The following is a 17,839-nucleotide window of genomic DNA, read 5'->3' as shown; positions in this document are numbered from 1 at the left end:
CAAACTTCTCCATAATGAATGACAGGCCTATATGCATAAGCTTAAAGCTGGGATGCTTACAGGAGGAAATGGGGAAAAGTGGTGTGGCCTTGGGTTAGGCAAAGATTTCTGAGGTACAATAGCAAAAGCATAAGATATTGCTAAAAAATGAAAAGACAAGAGACTGGGATAAAAAATTATATTGGTGTGTGAGCATGTAACATAAATCCATTAAAAATGAAAGTATTTGCTGTTCAATGAGGAAACCAAGCAATTAAAAACTGGCTCATGAGTTGAATTCACAAGAAGGTAAGCGAGTTCCAAAGAAGCGCAGGAAAACAGACTAGTTATCAATCATGCAAATTAAAAACTCAATGACATGGGGCTGGAGAGATGGCTCAGCGGTTAAGAGCACTGACTGAGGTCCTGAGTTCAAATCCCAGCAACCACATGGTGGCTCACAACCATCTGTAATGAGGTCTGATGCCCTCTTCTGGCCTGTAGGCGCACATGCAGGCAGAAAGCTGCATGATGTATACATAATAAATAAATAGATATTTTAAAAAAAACTCAATGACATGGCACAGGCACCTGTTGGAAAGTCAAAATTTAAACAGAGCTGGGGAGATGGCACAGCCAGCGAAGTGCTTGCTGTCCTGAGTCCACACTCCTAGCACTCACATAAAAAGCCAGGCATGGTGGTGTGTGTCTATAATTCCAGTTCTCGGGAGACAGACTCAGGATGATCATTTGGGCTTTCTGGATGTCTAGATGAATTGGCGAGCTCCAGGTTCAGTGAGAGACTCTGCCCAAAAAGAGGATGGAGAACCATAGAGGAAGACATCTAACATTGAACTTACAGCACATTGTAAACACACACACACACACTCACACACACTCACACACACACTGCACACACACATACACACATGCGCATGCACACACAAGTGCAAACACCTGTGCATGTATAAACACACAGACACGAACATACACATCACACACACACACACACACACGTATACCACACATACATATAATCAAGAGGACCTCAGTTTGTTTCCCAGCACCCACATAAAAACCAGGGTTCAGCATACCTGTAATCCATCACTGACAGAAACCTGGATCTCTAGGCTCACAAGCTAGCTAGTCTAGTCTAGTTGGTGTGCCCTGGGTCTCAATAAGAGACTCACCCTATCTAAAAATTCAAGGTAGTTGGGCTCTACATACACACTAACATGCACACATGTCCATGCATGCACACAAAAGAGAAAGAAGAAGGAAAAAGCAGATGCTGGCAGGATCTACAACCTGGAGATGCAGTCTGTAAGATCTCTCCTTCCCTCCCTCCCTCCCTCCCTCCCTCCCTCCCTCCCTCCCTCCCTCCCTCCCTCCCTCCTTCTCTCTCTCTGACTCTCTCTCTCTCATTTGTGATGGATTCAATGCAGGGCTGTTCAAACGCTAACAAAGCTCTTTGCAAGTCTGCCAAGCAAATTCCACGCTGTATATGGAACAGCAAAGGTTTAAGGAGAGCTGCCAGGCTCTGGGAAAATGAACAAGCTGGGGACATGCTGTAATGGGCGGGTGTGGCCATGTGGCAAGAGACTGAGTAGACAAATGACAGGAGATAAGCGGAATTTCCTGAGTGGAACTCAGTGTGTGTCACAGTCTGGACACACGATGGAGTTGTACGCGACAGAGGTGTACACGCTGGTACTGCTGTTAATTTCTTCCAGGGAAAGAAGAAATAAAAAACTCAATGACATGGCACAGGCACCTGTTGGAAAAAGTCAAAAATTAATCAGAGCTGGGGAGATGGCACAGTCAGCGAAGTGCTTGCTGTCCTGAGTCCACACTCCTAGCACTCACATAAAAAGCCAGGCGTGGTGGTGTGTGTCTATAATTCCAGTTCTCTCTCTCTCTCTCTCTCTCTCTCTCTCTCTCTCTCTCTCTCTCTCTCTCTCTCTCTCCCTCCCTCCCTCCCTCCCTCCCTAGTTCCTCATAAACCTCAGTTCTGGGTCAGGGAGTCAGCTCAGCAGGTATATATGCTGTCTGCAAAAGAAAACTCAAGTTTAATCCCTGGAACCCATGTAAAGGCAGAAAGAGAGATCTGACTTCACGTTGTCCTCTGACCTATGCACAAGTGCCATTGCGCGCGCGTGCGTGCGCGCGCGCGCACACACACACACACACACACACACACACACACACATTGAAGTAATAAATAAAAATGTAACCAAACCTCAGTTTCATGGCCATTAATCTTTGAGATGGAAAAACAAAACAAAACAGAACCTGAGGGAATCTGGGCGCATGTTCTGTTATTGCTTCAAGATTGAGAACTTATTAAAACACAGGATCTAAGATCAGAGAAAAGTGTTGCAAGCACTGACTGCATCGAAGGCTCTGTTTTCATTCATGCAGAGGAACCCGTAAGGATATGGGAGAAGACATGTGTGGAGCAGATCCCAGCCCAGCACTGGCATCCAGAAGGTGTGGGGGATATGATTGGGCGAATGGCAAACATTTCTTCCAAAGCTGCTACAGGATAAACTGTCATGCACATCTTGGAGGGGTTTTTGTACAGTAAAGTTGGTGATGTTCATACCCCTATGGACTTGACAGCTCTTCCACTCCTATGACAGACACACTTAATTATGGTTCTCCTCAGGGGCAATGCTGCTCTCCCTTTAGAGTCACAGTTTTGCTACATCATGTGGGGAAGACACTTTGGCACTTTTATGGTGGAGACTGAAGATGCTGTCATGCCTTGTTGGTGTATGACCCAGTGCCCTGCTCAAGAACCTGCCTCAAAGATCAAGTGTCCTTTTCTGGAGGACCATGGTCAGAAACTCAAATGTTCAAGTTACCTTGTTGCAGTATGTTTAAAATGATATCTTTCCAAGCCACAGGGGCCAACAAAACTATGGATTTTAAAAGGTCATTATCAAGTTAAAAGTAAAGAAAAAGGCTTATGTTTAAATTCTCTGCTCATGGAGTGAGAAAGATAACACACCGAGGAGAAAGGCACAGGGACGTGTCTGTGGATGCTGGTCCCTTAATGCCTAGTCTGTAGGCTTGGAGGTACTAAGATCTACAAGAGCAGGTAAGTTTGCAGACATGCTACTGCCTTGCCCCTGCTCTCATGAAGGGCCATGGGAACTCACTGCTGTGAGGAACAGACCCACACAAATGACAACTTCTTCACAGCTGCCTTGGGTCCATACCTGTGACTTGTGTAGTATGATCCTGTTGTATTAAATCTTTAAAAACATGATGGAACCTTTTATCCCACCCGTAGCTAGTGCAGTACCCATAGGGCCACATGGCACTGTGGGGTATCTTTATCTCAGCCGCTCCACACTGCCCCCAAGTACTCACAGGTGATCTGCAAGCCGTTCCAGTGTGGCACCTTGCCGTGCTAGCCCCTAGAGTTAGGCACCTGTGGGGCCATATGGAACTAACCATACTTTACCTCTGGTCAATATCTCTCCCAGCGGCTCTCTACTAGCTGTGAATTCTCTGGTTCCAGCTACCGAGTGAAATCAGGGCTCTAGAACTCCAGCATGGGTTGGCCTATGGTGGCTCCCTGCTACAGACTCTGCTCACATTGCCAACAACCGCCCCCTGGTAGTTAAAGTATAAACTCCCAGCTACCGGGGAAAATCAAGACTCAATAAAATATAACCTAATGATCAGATTTATATGTTTAATTCTCAATCCACAATACGCCCACACAATAAACTCACAACCAAATGATAAAGATATAAACCTCCCATTAAATAAGATAAACCCACCTATAGAAGTCCATCCCTTAAGAAATATTCATAACAACCTGTATCTATGTAGAGCTGCATGGCGAGGATTGTTGGATCGTTTACGTCTTCCTCCATGTTGCCTCTCCCCTCTCTTCTGCTTCTCCCTCTCCTTCTAAAACCTCTGTTCCTGCCTCTCTTCCTTCTCATCCAATGATGGACCTCGTTTTATCTTGTGTCTGCCTTCACCTGCATAGTGACATCAACCTACAGACCTCACCATCTTTGGTTTCATTCTTTTTATTTTTCAGGCAGAACTGACTTTATTGGAAGCCTCCTACCGGTCTTTGGAGAAGGTGTTTGTCTTTCCTGGTGTTCTTACAATGTGCCACATGGTAGGAAAATATCCCACATGAAGATTTTTTATGGGATCACCTTTGTCACCTACCTGTGTTTTTTTTTTAGCCTTTTAATTATTAGAAAATTTATTTTATGTGTATGAATGCTTTGCCCGAAAGTGTCTCTGTGCACCACATGCGTGCCTGGTGCATGTGGAGATCAGAAGAGGGTGGCTGGTTCTATTTCTTGGAGCTGCAGTTATGAATGGTTGTGAGCTGCCAATGTGGATGTGAGTAACTGAACCCAGGTCTTCTGCAAGAGCAGCAAGTGCTCTTAACCACTGCCATCCCTGCCCCCTCTAAATATGTGAGGGTCTATTGCTCTCTGAGGTCAGAGAGGGCATCAGATCCCCTGGAACTAGAGTTACAGATGGTTGTGAGTTACCATGTGGGTGCCGGGAATTGAACCTGGGTCTTCTGCAAGAGCAGTACAGAATGAAGACAGACCCTCCCTTTGGGAGAAATTCTACCAGGAACCAGCCCAGACCTGCATTCCCCATTTCTTTCCCAGTGTTTTTCCTCTGCTTATAGTTCCTGTTTACTTGCAGTTTTTCTTTTTTTCTTTTTTTTTTCTTTTTCTTCGGAGCTGGGGACCAAACCCAGGGCCTTGTGCTTGCTAGGCAAGCGCTCTACCACTGACCTAAATCCCCAACCCCACTTGCAGTCTTTCTATCACATATATCTATCTGGTCTGTCTGTTCTGTTCAAGTTGCCTTCTTGTGACTGCCCTGAACAAAGGGCTTTGTTTTGTATGAAAATGAGAAAAGATTTCTTTACAGAAATCTTTAACAGGATCTTACAAAGAAAGAAATTACTTGGTTAACCCCAGTTAACCCCAAGAAGCACTCAAAACTGGAAACAGATGTTATCAACCTGTATCTAGTCATTGCTTTAAACATTTATGGGATATTTGTTAAGGTTGCTTCCAACCTATTGGCTGCTTTCCAAAAATGATGACCACAACACACACACATACAATATATATTGTTCTGGGCATGGAAGAGTGCATAAGTTAAGATTAAAGCTATGATTAGCTTAGCTTGTAAAAGGTATAGTCAGTTTGGGTTACATTGTTCCCTTAAAGGGAGGTTGATCTTACATCTAAGCACACAGTAGGAGAGCAGGCTAAGTGCATAGTCTTAAACCATCTCAAGGCACACCATTAACTTGGATGCAATGTCAGGTGAAAGTCAAGTCTCTTTTAAAAGATAGTTTTAGAAATTGTATCACTACAGACTACACAGTGAGTTTAAAGCCAGCCCAGAATATGCAACACTATTTCAAAATAACTTAGGAGGACCGAACACTCTTTCCTGGTAACACTGTAGCACACAGTGACATGGATTAATAATGGGAACTAAGAAAGTAAAAGAGAAATGTTACAGGGTCCCAGGGATAGCTAGTAAAAATGACACTCTACCCAAAAACCAACAACAGTCTTTAGGAAATAGAAATTCTGGCCTGGGTGGAAGGATGTTTCCTGCCATTGACCCTGGCTGGCAGTAATGAAGATGCTGGCCACCAAGAGGAAGTGCACAGCAGTGCGAAGCACAGCCCATCAGAAGATGAATTAGAGACCCTAACGCACTGGCAGTAGGGGTGGGGTGGGAGTGGATTTCCTGAGCGTAGTTGTGTGTGTGCAGAAGAGAACCAGAAAAATATGGCTAATGTCTCAGCATTAGAGCACTTGCCTGGTGTATCTGACATTCTAGTAACCCCAGTAATGAATACAAAATCAAAACTGGCCAGGCTATGAAGATGGGCCGCCTGCAGAGTGGGAGAATCTGTGCTTCACAGAAAGTTCTGTGTTTGCACACAAGGAGAGACATTGAGGCAAGGTCAGGTTTGTGAACTTGTCCTGGGAGGTAAGATTGAAGGCAGCCTTCATTTTCCTTTCTATAATCGCCTGCACTATTTAAATCGTTCCATGAGACTCATAGAAAGCAAACTATACCTATTCAAAGGCAAGGACCCAGGAAGCAGTGTCCTGGCAGAGGGATCTGAAGTTCCCAGCAGGAAGCCACATAGCCTGGCTCTGAGGGACAAGCCAGGCTCACACACTCTTGAGGTGGACACTCCTAAGTTTTGGAGGAGGGTCTGCACCCCCTAACCACACCTCCCTGTCCCAGAAATAAAAACCTCTGTGCAGAACAAGAACCTCAACTTTCAAGGTTATCAAAGGATGATCGATCTTTTTAAAAGCCTGTTCTATTTTGAGGTAATTGCAGAGTTGCCCACAGTTACCAGGCACTTTCTGGTTCTCTGGATCCTCTGAACTTCTGTGGAAGTGGATCTCCAGCCACAGGGTAGCTCTCTGAACTTTCAGATGGTATCTCTCTGTTGGAAATACTTAGTTTCATTGGTCATGGCTGAGCCTTAGACTTCAGGGTTGAATGCCATAAAACACAATTTCAGGGGTGCAGTTTTGGATACTAGATGTGTCTCCAGGTGCTTGCTTCCAGGGCCCAGCTTCTTGTCCTTTATTAGGATAACATGGTGGCACCTTTCTCACCAGGCTGAACTGGGGATTATGCAGCAGCTATATGGTGGCACAGGGGCAGAATCACCTTCACGCTTGAGAGGTTAAGCATTGTCCCTTTCAACATCTGGGGTGGCCACATGGCTTTGTGCTTTCAGTGTTGTGTGAGTTTCATTTCCTGTTTGTGTGATTTAAAATACCCTGGCCAGGATTAGCAGATAGGATGACAGAGTCACCAGGTGACCTGGGAGTCAGTGAATCACACTGTCAGGACCAGCAGGTTTCAGAGCAGTAAGAACACTGCAAAGTCAAGAGCCATGCTCTGCCACTGTGACTTATCATCCAGGGGACCTACAGGAGCTTGGGCACTTGGGTTCTTTCTTCCTAGGTGGCAGGGATCCCCAGGATGGGAAGTGCTGGGCATATCACTTTGCACTTGCAATTATTAGATAGATGCTTCTCCTAGCCACACATACTGTCACATGTCCTGTGACTCTGGAAGCTGAGGCAGGGGGACTGACATGAACTCTAATCTACATGTAAGATGAATATTTATTTATTTAGAATAATTGGGGGTTGGAGAGATGATTCAATGTGTAAAAGCACCTGACACTTTGTTTGATGATCTGAGTTAAATCCCTGGGACTCATATTGTAAAAGGAGAGAAGCAACTCCCACAGTGGTACACACACACACACACACACACACACACACACACACACACACACGCACACAGAGAGAGAGAGAGAGAGAGAGTTAACTTTTGATTTAGAATAACAAAATACAACAAAGACAGTGAGACTCTTTGTAAAATATATTTCTAATAAATAAAAAACTTTACACTAAGCATTCATTTCTCAAGGAAAGTACTCCCTAGCTTTCAAACAATCTTGAAAATGTGCATATCACTCATAATGAGTCTGAGTCAGGAGAACCTTTCTATCTGCATCAAAATTTCCTCTACTGGAGCCTGCCGGCACCGGCGGTGCTTGCCTTAATTCAAGGAGAGGCAGACAGGTTTTTCTGAGTTCAAGGACATCCTAGTCTACAGGGTGAGTTCCAGAACGACCAAAGCTACATACACAGACAAATCTTGTCTCAAGCAAACAACAACAACAACAACAACAACAACAATAACAACAACAAAAATCAACCAAAAAGTTTTTCCTACTCTTATTACAGAACTCTGAATGATCTATTTCTAATGCTTTCTGCATAGAAAAGTGTTATCAAATCATTATACCTTGAAGTTACTCAAAACAGATGAAGAAGAGGAAGAGGAAGCAGAAGAGGGTGCAGGAGCAGGAGGGAGGAGGGAGGAGGGAGGAGGGAAGAGGAAGAAGGAGGAGGAGGAGAGGAAGGAGGAGGAGGAGGAGAAGAAGAAGAAGAAACGACCGAAAGATACTACTATAATAGTGGCTGTCAGGTGAGTAGTTAATTCAATTATTATACTGTTTTTATGAGTCTTGTGTCTTGTTATGTTTGTGGCTTCTAGCTGCAGAAAACAAAATTTGTTGTACTTTGTTATTCTAGATAAAAATAATTTTACATTTATGTGTGACACGTCTCTACATGTGTCTATGTATGTATCTTGTATGTGCATCTGTGTTTATATGTGTAGTGTTTTTCTCTCTCCGTGCATGCGTGTGCCTGCCTCTCTCTCTCTCTCTCTCTCTCTCTCTCTCTCTCTCTCTCTCTCACACACACACAGACACAGAGAGAGAGAGAGAGAGAGAGAGAGAGAGAGAGAGAGAACCACTGTGGGAGTTGGCTTTCTCCTTTCTCCTTTCTCCTTTCACCATGCAGGTCTCAGGTCATCAGACCCAGTAGCAGGTGCTTTACCTGCTGAACCATCTATATGGCTCCAGTTTTTCTAAATAAATATTGTCTTTTTGCATATAACCTTGTAATTCTTATTCTTCTTAAGGAGGGCTCCTGATTTCGGAAGCTCTGGGCACCATGAAACTCATGCAGCATACAGACATCTGTTCATGATCCATTCTTCTTCTCTAACCCATTATCAGAACCCTGGGATATTGTTTTTCTTTATGAATCTGAAAAAAAAATGCTTCCTTAAATAAAAGAGAACTCCTGCTCTGGAGTCAGAGAGGCTGTGCAATGATGTTTTGGCCAAACATATCAAGCGGGAGCCTCTGGGAGAGTTTCCAGAAAAGCTGTTGTAAGGAGCTGTGGGATGTGTGTGCATTTTGAATCTCCCTCTCTTGACTGGAATGATGACAGGATGCAGGAAGATGGGCGTGACCTTGCCATCTTGAAGACACTACAAGGAAGGAAATCCCATGTTGAGGAGGAGAGGACAGGAGAAAGTCAGGGCTGCCTTGCCTTGGGTTTCTTAAATGAGAAAATACAATTTAACGTACTGTAGAAGGGTGCTTCAGATAACTTGTGGCCAAACGCAAACTGTAACTGATACACATGTATCAAATCAGGGCAAACTCAGTGGCTCTAGTAACAGAAACTTATTGTCTTCGCTCTAAGCTAGAATGGCTTCCTCCAGCCATTCAAGCCCCTCTGCAGGGATGTGGTTCTCAGACGCCTCCCTTCTGCTCCTTTCTCAAGGGGGGCTGTTGATGTTTGGGGTTCTGGCGATGCCAGGTTCACCAACTATGCCCTTTCTGTGTACCTCTCTGTACCCATTTTCATAGGAACAGGAGTCAGACTGGATGAGGGGCCAGCATACTCCAGGATAACCTCATCCTAATTAACGACACTTGCCAAGGTCTTATTTCTAAAGCAGGTCCTATTGTGAGGTAGAGAGAGAGAGAGAGAGAGAGAGAGAGAGAGAGAGAGAGAGAGAGAGAGAGAGAGAGAGAGAGAGAGAGATGGGCTTTGATTATTCCTTTCCCGGTTACCCGTGTTCCTATCATATCACCCTTCCTGTTGTTCCTGTAGCTACCAGGCTCCCATTTCAGACCATGCTCTCTTTACAACTGGTCTGTTGCTGTTAATGATGTCCTTGGAGTCCCTCACAAACATTCTGGGTCTTCCCCCACAGTTCTGGAAAGGTCTGCTCTCTCTAAAGTCAGGCATGACCAATGTTGGCCAATGAAATGCAAGAGAGTGTGGTGCTTTTGAGGTAGGAGGGTTGATTTTACAAACACCTGTATTAGGCCACCTTTCCTTTACATGCTCTGCAAATCGTGCTCCTTCTGACCCAATCTTGTAAGTGTGGCCTGTGACAGCTGTCCATCAACAGAGCCCCACTGACTCAAGCAGGATGAATAGCGCAGACAGGAAACAAATCAGTGGGATTCCAGCTTGTTTGTTTCCACAGCTCAACAGGGTTTATTTAAAATGTGTGAATCTGATAGCCATTTCCCCCAAGGTGAGACGAGTCTCAGGGTAAACTCCAAATGCTTTCTCATAGCCCATAAGACATTATGCTGGCTTCTGCCCATTTCTTCTTTCTTGCTGTTTATTCTAGGTAAACTAAGCACACTGTAGCTGTCTTTAGACACATCAGAAGAGGGCATTGGATCCCATTACAAATGGTTGTGAGCCACCATATGGTTACTGGGAATTGAACTCAGGACCTCCGGAAGAGCAGTCAGTGCTCTCAACCTCTGAGTCATTTCTTCAGTCCCCCATTCCTTCTTTCTTACCTTTCCAGTCTTCTCTGCCTTGAGACAGTCCTTTTTAGATTTTCAAATATGTCCCATTGTCCTTAAACTGTTCCTTGGGCATGGATGCTCTTCCCCATCTTTGCTGGTTTGTCCACCCCATTGTCCTTAGATCTTAGAGACAGACAACACAGAAGGTCCTCAATACATATCTCTAGACTTACACTGAACTAATGGATCTCTGTCTAGCTAAACCCTGCAAGATCGTGGTTGTCATGGCATTGTCTTGAAGTAGGTTCGGTTTTGCTCAATGATGGAGATTTCAGAACCTTCGGAATCCTGGGCCTTTCGCTTACCACCGTGACCTTGAACATTTCGCTTTAACCTCTGATCTTCAGATTTCTTATCTGCACAAAGTGGGGGAGACACTCGCTGCATCTTTCCCAGGATGGTCACCATCCCGCGGTGGGCGGTCTCTGTGGGCAGGGAGAGCTTCCTAGGCCTGAGACAGTGTGCCCCCCGGACCCCCACCCAGCCCCTCCTCTGTTTCTCTTGCCTGTGGTAGCCGGTGGTCCAGACTAGCTACACCCAGGCCTTCCCAGCTCAGTGCGCAAGCTCGCCAGTGCCGGGAGCTGACCACCGCTATGGGCTTTTCGCCCCGGGCCGCGAGGACGCCACGCCCTCCCCATGACTGGCGAGAGAAAACACCAATCGGAGGGACGACGCGGGAGGGGGCGGGGCCGCACCGCGAGCCGGCGCCCGGCGCCCACCGACCTGCAGCCGCTAGCGTGCGGCGCCTGTCCCCGCCGTTCCCGCATCGTGCACGGGTTCTCCGCGGGCCGAGCCTCCTCGGCTACGGTCCAGGTTTTCTTTATTTTCATTTTTTGCATGCATTCATTTTCTGTTCTATCTTGTCCCTTTTAAGGCAGCGGTGACTGGGACAGCAGCGTAGGCGCGCGCGGGGAGGAGGCGGCTGGAGAATGCGGCTCCCGGCTGCTGCCCGGTTTGGGTCGGAGCGTCAAGCAGGTGGGTACAGGTGTGCCGCAGAGGAAGGGGGTCCGGGACACCGCACCCAGTGGGCGGACCCTGCGACGAGGACACCGCTACCCTTGCTGCTAGTCCGATCCCCACCCCCAGCCTCTGCGCCTCTCATAACAGTTCATTCCACCTCCCGGCCCCGCCCATCTCCCCTCCCCCACTTTCCTCAGACATCCCCCCCCCCCGCAATCTTTTCTGTGGTGGCGGCGCTCCGGAACACTGGCCGGTGGCTCCCCTGTGTCGCTCACGCCACCTCGCTTTCCAGTCGTCTTGTCATTACGTCCAGGAGTGAGGAGTGGGAGGGGACCCACCCGTGCTAGTGGCGTGGGGGGCGTGGTTGGCCGGCCGGTTCCTGTCCTGAGGGTCTCTGCCTAGGTGGAGCCCAGAGTGTGTAGGGGTGACCGGGAGGGGGAGGCCGCCCTGGCGATATCCCACCCCACGCACTGCACACGCTGCGGCTGCCGGGCTACGCACACCCTCGCGCCGCTCCGCCCACGTGTGCGCCGGGTAGAAGGCTGGGGCGCTGCGAAGAAAGGCTGGTATCCACCCTGTGCCCGGCGGCGCGCCCTGGGCGCACGGTCTTTCGGGGCAGGCGCCAGGATCAACTCCGTGATACTGCCCGGTAGCATGCCGTGCTCCTGGGCGATCAGGTTGGCGACCTTTTGGCCTCCTGTTAAGAAGCTGCGCTGTGCTGCACATTCCTAGACCTTCTGTCCATCATTTCATCCTCTCAGCTGCGGGATTTTAAGGATAGGCCGTTTTAGGCCTCTGGTCAGGCTGGAGCCTTTCGCTTCTCTTCCCGCACACTAGGTTCTCTCTCCCCTAGTCTCTCCTCAGCGTTTTAAGCTCAAAGATACTTGTTCAGCGCTGCCTTTCGCGCACACTCAGGCACACTGACCTTGGTCTTTGCTGTGCTGTTCCCATTTTGGGCACGCCCTTACTTCGTCTGGCCAGCTCCTTGTAGACCACAAAGTTAAGCAGAGCGCCTTGCCAGTCCGTGCTTCCTGGTGTAGCATGGCCTATCACCCTTCCCACCCCCCTCCCCTGGACCTTCACGTTTAATGGCAGTGCCTCCCAAAGCATAGGAGGTGAACGGGAGAAGAGTAGCCACACCTGATGCCACCTCGTATAATTTGGGAGTCTCTGATGTGTGGGCAAGGCTAGGGGAGGAGCTGACTGTTTCTCCAGATCAGAGGGCTGGTCCTCGACTGTTCTATCAGGTGGGCGGGGCAAGTGGAAGGGTCGGGTTCGAAGTGAGGGGTAGTGCGAAAGCTCATTTTGTGGGTTCATTTGCGAAGCTGAGGATTGTCACGACGTGCTCATCGTGACCTTACTCCAGGTCTGCACTGCAGTTGGAGGTAATTCTCACCATCTGGGCCATTTCACAACCAGAAATTCTCAAAAGGTCTGTGGTTCCAGTTGATGACAAGACTGCTATTCCCTGTGCCATAAACCATCTTCAGAGTCCCACTGGCTCCGTTGTGGCAGCAAGTTCCTCACTGTTGGTGTTCCTGGCCCACTTGATCCCTTTTCCTGCTGTCCTGTCCCAGCAACTTTTGGGATTCATGGGTCATGTGTGCACACAAATTTGGTTTTCCCTGCCCTTCCTCTCAAACAATGTTTCCTTCTTGTCTTCTGAGAAGTTCCTGTTCATGCCTTAACGCCCTGCACTGGAGTTACATTCTTGTGGTTTTTCTCTTGATTTGGAAGACTGTGTGACTCCCTCTGTGTACCTCCCAGAGCGTCACACATGTGTGCAACAACAGGATTTGTGTGGGCTTTCCCTCAGGTAGCTCTAGCCCACTAGGGATTCTGGGAACTGAGATGTCTTAAACCCTACCTGCCTCTTTGGATGTGCAGGCGTTTTCCACCTGGGCTTTCTGACAAAGGGTCCTCCTCCTGTGGGGAGTTTATTACTGTGGTCCCCATTCTCTTGAGTGGGTCTCCTCTTCCAAGGTGATAGAATGGCCCCACTAGACTCATCTATGCCCTGATTCTTATTGCTGTGAGAGGTCTTGGGCAAGAGTGCTAAGCCCTGCTTAGTCTTCATTTCCTGTATAAATGGGGGAGGGCAGTGTCTCTCGTTTGTGGGGTTGTTTGTGGATCAGAGGTGTGGTCCTCTTACCAAATGGTCATGATGATCTGTGTCTTTCAGCTCTCATGCTGGAAACTCTCATTTGCCCTCCAGCTATGCTGATGATCCTAAGAAGCAGTCCTGGGTGAGGGGGGCTCAGTTCCCAGTGGCTCTGTGTCTCTAGGCAAGGCGCTCAGTCTCTGTGCTCTGTAGGAGGGCAGGTTATATAAGGAGAGCAGCTCGCACCACTCTACCTCCCACTTCTGCCATGAGGGATCCTTATTTTAGCCACATGCCGTGCAGGTACAGATCATGTGATCAGCAGTCTGCTCCTGTGGAGGAGCAGAAGAGCAGTGAGCTTTCCTCTACCTCAAATGCTGCCCTACGTGTGATACCCCAGCAATGGATCACCATCTTCCTGAAGGGCTAGCATAAAACAGGGTACTATCTCTGTGGAAACATGCCACTGGAATAGCCTCCTAGCCACTGGGATTGCTATAGTTAGAGGCTCAGAAGAGGGTCCTGGGATGGCCAGCAATCCTCCAACTCCAAAGTGTTGTAGACGTGCTGTCTTTGCTCATGCGGTTCTGCAGGCAGAGGCCATAGGCAGCAGTGGTACAGGGGTCGGGGTAGCTCCGAGAGCCTGAACTGAGAGTGGAGAAGGCCGGAGTTTCATACATAGGAAGTGGACACGGGGACTTGGAAGATGTAATTGGGTGCTGGGTCAGAACCTTGCTTGGGGGTCTGGAGAGATGTTTCAGCTGTTAAGAGCACTTGCTACTCTTGAAGAGGACCTGAGTTGGTTCCTAGCACCCATATGGCAACTCACAACCATCTGTAACTCCAGTTCCATGCCCCTTCCTGACTTCTGCAGTCACTGAGCACATAAATGGTGCAGAGGTATAGGCACAGGCAAGATGTTCATACACATAAACTAAAAGTAAATCTTTTAGGGACAGACCCTGACTAGAAGCAGAAAAGAGGTCAGCATTCTGAGGGCAACCCAGAGGAGGGGAGGTGATGGGACGGCACTCTGCTCTTGCCTCTGGCTTGGACATAACCTTTTCTAAATTGCCCAGGACGTGTTGTGCTTCTCAGGAACTTTCAGAGTGGATCGGCAAATGTCATGGTTTTTAGAACAGTATAGCAAAGCTCTTAGCAAGCATTAGGGTCCACACCAGGGTTGGCAGCTAGTACTTGTGTAAACAGAACCCTGCCCTGCTTTTTTTTTTTTTTGGTTCTTTTTTTTTTCTTTTTTTCGGAGCTGGGGACTGAACCCAGGGCCTTGCGCTTCCTAAGCAAGCGCTCTACCACTGAGCTAAATCCCCAACCCCTGCTTTTTTTGTGTGTGCTGGGACCTGGTAGAGCTGACATGGTGGGTGGAGGGGGTTGCTGCCCTGTGGACCATGCTGCCTCTGACTCTGAACTTGTTGAGATGCAGAGGGAGATCGCTTAACAAATGAGCACAGAGAAGGTGGACATAGCCAAAAAGTCAGTGTTATTTCTTCTTCTTCTTCTCCTTCTTGGAACTTTATACTTTTATTGCCACTCATTTAATTTTACCACGTTTGTGGGGTGCAGGGTATAGTATCTTATATATAATGTCAAAATTTGCTGATCAATTCTTAAAATACTTTATTTACATTAACTGTATATTTATTTAACAATGGCTATTACAGTAATCCTTGTTAAGTGCATAGTTTGTTGCATTAAGCACAGTTGCACTACTCTGCAGCCATGGCTGTCATCCATTTCCAGAACTTTCTATCAACCTAAACTGCAGGATGAGTTCTTTACTGGCCCTCACTGCCCAGTGCAAATCCCAGCCTCAGGTTCAATGCCAGCATCGCCTTTTACCAGTTAACTGTACAAATGTCTGCGCCCTTCAGGATCCCATGCTTTTTACTTTCCTTATTTGGTGAAGTCAATGGTCCTGCTGTCATGGACTTTCATCAGCCTGACACAGACCGAGACACATTTTAGAAGGGAAGTCTGAATTGAAGGATTGCCTCCATCAGATTGGTCTCTGGGTATGTCTGTAGAACATTGATTGCTAATTGGTAGGAGGGCCCAGCCCACTGCGAAGTGTGCCACTCCTGGGAAGTCGATACTAAGTTGTATAAGAAAGCAGGCTGAGTAAGCCACGGGGAACAAGCCAGGAAGCAGCACTCCTCTATGGCCTCTGCTTCAGTTCCTGACTTCAAGTCACTGTCTCAAGTTCCTGCCCTGAGTTCCCTCAATAACTGGCTGTAACCTGTAACAATTCCCACCCCACCCACCTTGAAGTTTTTATGGGTCAATATTGTGTCACAATGACAGAAAGCAAACTAGACCAGAAATTGGTACCAAGGGGAGTTGTTATAACTGACCAATGTTATTTGGGGCAAGGGTGGAAACATTTGAAGCTTTGGGCTAGAAAAGCCATTTGTGCTCAGAACTCTATGGGCTGTTCTGTAGGAGCTTGGAATGTGTGGGTGCTGAGAGCTGTGCAGACAGTGGAGGACTGGTGTGGAGGCCTGGCTTCTGAAGCTTCAGAGGGGAGTTTGAGAGACCCTCAAAGACTCTGTTGGTGCCTTTTTATGATATTTTGAATGGAGGCTCTGTAGTTTCTGGTCAACTAGGGCTGAAGAGTCAACAGTGATTAATAAGAAACCAGCATCACTGAAATGAAATCTTCTGAGAGGTATTTCCTCTGGGTCAGCACACAGAAGCTGTGGTCCAGAGGGTTTAAGGCTGAAGCTCAAGCTGGAGACAGAAGTTGAGAATGTGTAAGAGTCCCTTAGGTGGTTATGGTTTTGAAGACATGAAGGGGCCATGAGAGGCCAGGCCAGGCCACCAGTGTATAGCCTCAGTAGCATTGATTGAAGGTATCATGGAGAGAAGCTGAAGTTTGGAGGCCAAGAGAGGCCATTGGTGAAGAGATGGCTGTGGACACCCCAGAAAATATTGGAGATGCTGGACCTTGGGACATCCTGCAAGGACAGTAGTGGGTGTGAAGTACAGCTGGTTAGAGCTGACAAGGCAAGCTATGTGCTGTGGATACCAGAACTGAAGAGGTGACTACAACCAAGTCACTTGGAGCCCAGAAAATCATGAGTGAGTCCCAGATGGACACTGAACTTTTCCTACTGTTGAGTGTTGGTTTTGTTTTGTTTTGCTTGTAAATGTGGTCTGCCCCTTTCCTTTTGGAATAAGAAAACACAGGACTTGTTTTAGATTTCACAGGCATCCAGTTAATAGACTTTGGATTCATTTTTTATTTTTTATATTTTACGTGTGTGAGCGTTTGGCTTGCATGCACGTAAGCGCACTGTGTGCATGGGCGAGCGGTGCCTTTCAGAGATCAGCAAAGAGTTAGTTCCAAGGTACTAGAGTTATAAATGGTTGTGAGCCACCATGTGGGTGCTGGGTTATAAACCCAGATCCTCAACAAGACCAGCCAGTGCTCTTAACCACGGAGCCATCTCTCTAGACCCTGGATTTTTGTTTATAAAATTTTTGGGTTTATTTTATGTGTTTGAATGTTTTGCCCGTATGCACATATATATATGTATGTGTACTGTGTATGGTTGTGAGTCATCATGTGAGTGCTGGAAACCAAATCTTGGTCTTCTGCAAGAGCTCCAATGGTCTTAACTGCTGAGCCATCTTGGGTGCCCTGATGTTGGGTTTTGAAAGAAAATCACGGACTTTAAAATCATTGACGATTTTTTTTTTAGAATGGAACTTTTAAAATTGGAATATTGTCTTTTATATGGCGATAGTAACATGAGCTCTTGGGACCAAGGAATGAAAGAATGTGTCTTGAAGTGATACGGTTGTGTCTCAGAGTTCACTGGGTGGGGTTGGGGGAGGGGTGCCATAGTTAACTTTTTTAAATGACATTATTTATTTATTGAGGGGAGAGTGCCTGCCACAGCTGCATGTGGAGGTGAGAGGACAACTTGTGAGAGTTGGTTCTCTCCTTCTACTGTGTGACTCCTGGGGATGGGACTCAGGACATCAAGACTTGGTGATAAAGTACCTTATCTGTTGAGTCATTTCCCATAGTTTGCTTTATCAGCTTGATACAGACCTGCAGGAGAGAGTCTCAGTTGAGGAACTGCCTTCATCAGATTGGCCTGTGGGCCTGTCTAAGGCGTATTGCCTTCATGTGAGGTGTGAGGGAGAAGGCCTGCCCATTGAGAGTGTGGAGGGGGTCCTCCCTGTTGGGATAGAAATCTCGGCTCGTGTCGGACACACCACACCAGGCCAACACGGTTCCATGTGGAGAGGTTTAATGAAACGACGAGACAAGGGAGAGGGACGAGAGAGAAGATGAGGAGAGAGAGAGAGAAGGGGGCAGGAAATGTCTGCCGTTTATTTGAAATTTGCCGTAACTGCTCCCAGGTAAAAGTGAGAACTAAGCCAAAGGTATGCTGGCAATGTATGGCCGTGGCCATGGCAACAGATGAGCAGGTGACTAAGTGAAGTCACTGCTGGAGGATGGAAAGCAGTTCTTGATACCAACACTCCCCAGCTTTTAGTCAGTGTTTTAT

At 47.3% G+C, this 17,839-nt stretch overlaps 1 protein-coding gene across 10 annotated transcripts in view; it reads left to right on the top strand.

The window, feature by feature from the left end:
• Positions 1–10,926: 10,926 nt before the first annotated feature.
• Positions 10,927–17,839, top strand: part of Jakmip1 (janus kinase and microtubule interacting protein 1) — a 120,533-nt gene continuing 113,620 nt past the window's right edge. For 5 of the 10 annotated variants that reach the window (NM_001401058.1, NM_001401060.1, NM_001401059.1 and 2 more), the window contains exon 1: positions 10,968–11,215. The gene's annotated coding sequence lies outside the window, so the exon portion shown is untranslated. Of the gene's footprint in view, positions 11,216–17,839 lie in introns of all 10 variants that reach the window. The other 5 variants (XM_063273143.1, XM_017599204.3, XM_017599201.3 and 2 more) reach the window with 2 other exon arrangements.

The sequence above is a fragment of the Rattus norvegicus genome, chromosome 14 (assembly GCF_036323735.1).
Source record: "Rattus norvegicus strain BN/NHsdMcwi chromosome 14, GRCr8, whole genome shotgun sequence".
NCBI lineage: Eukaryota > Metazoa > Chordata > Mammalia > Rodentia > Muridae > Rattus > Rattus norvegicus.
This window is presented reverse-complemented; position numbering and strand designations above follow the sequence as displayed.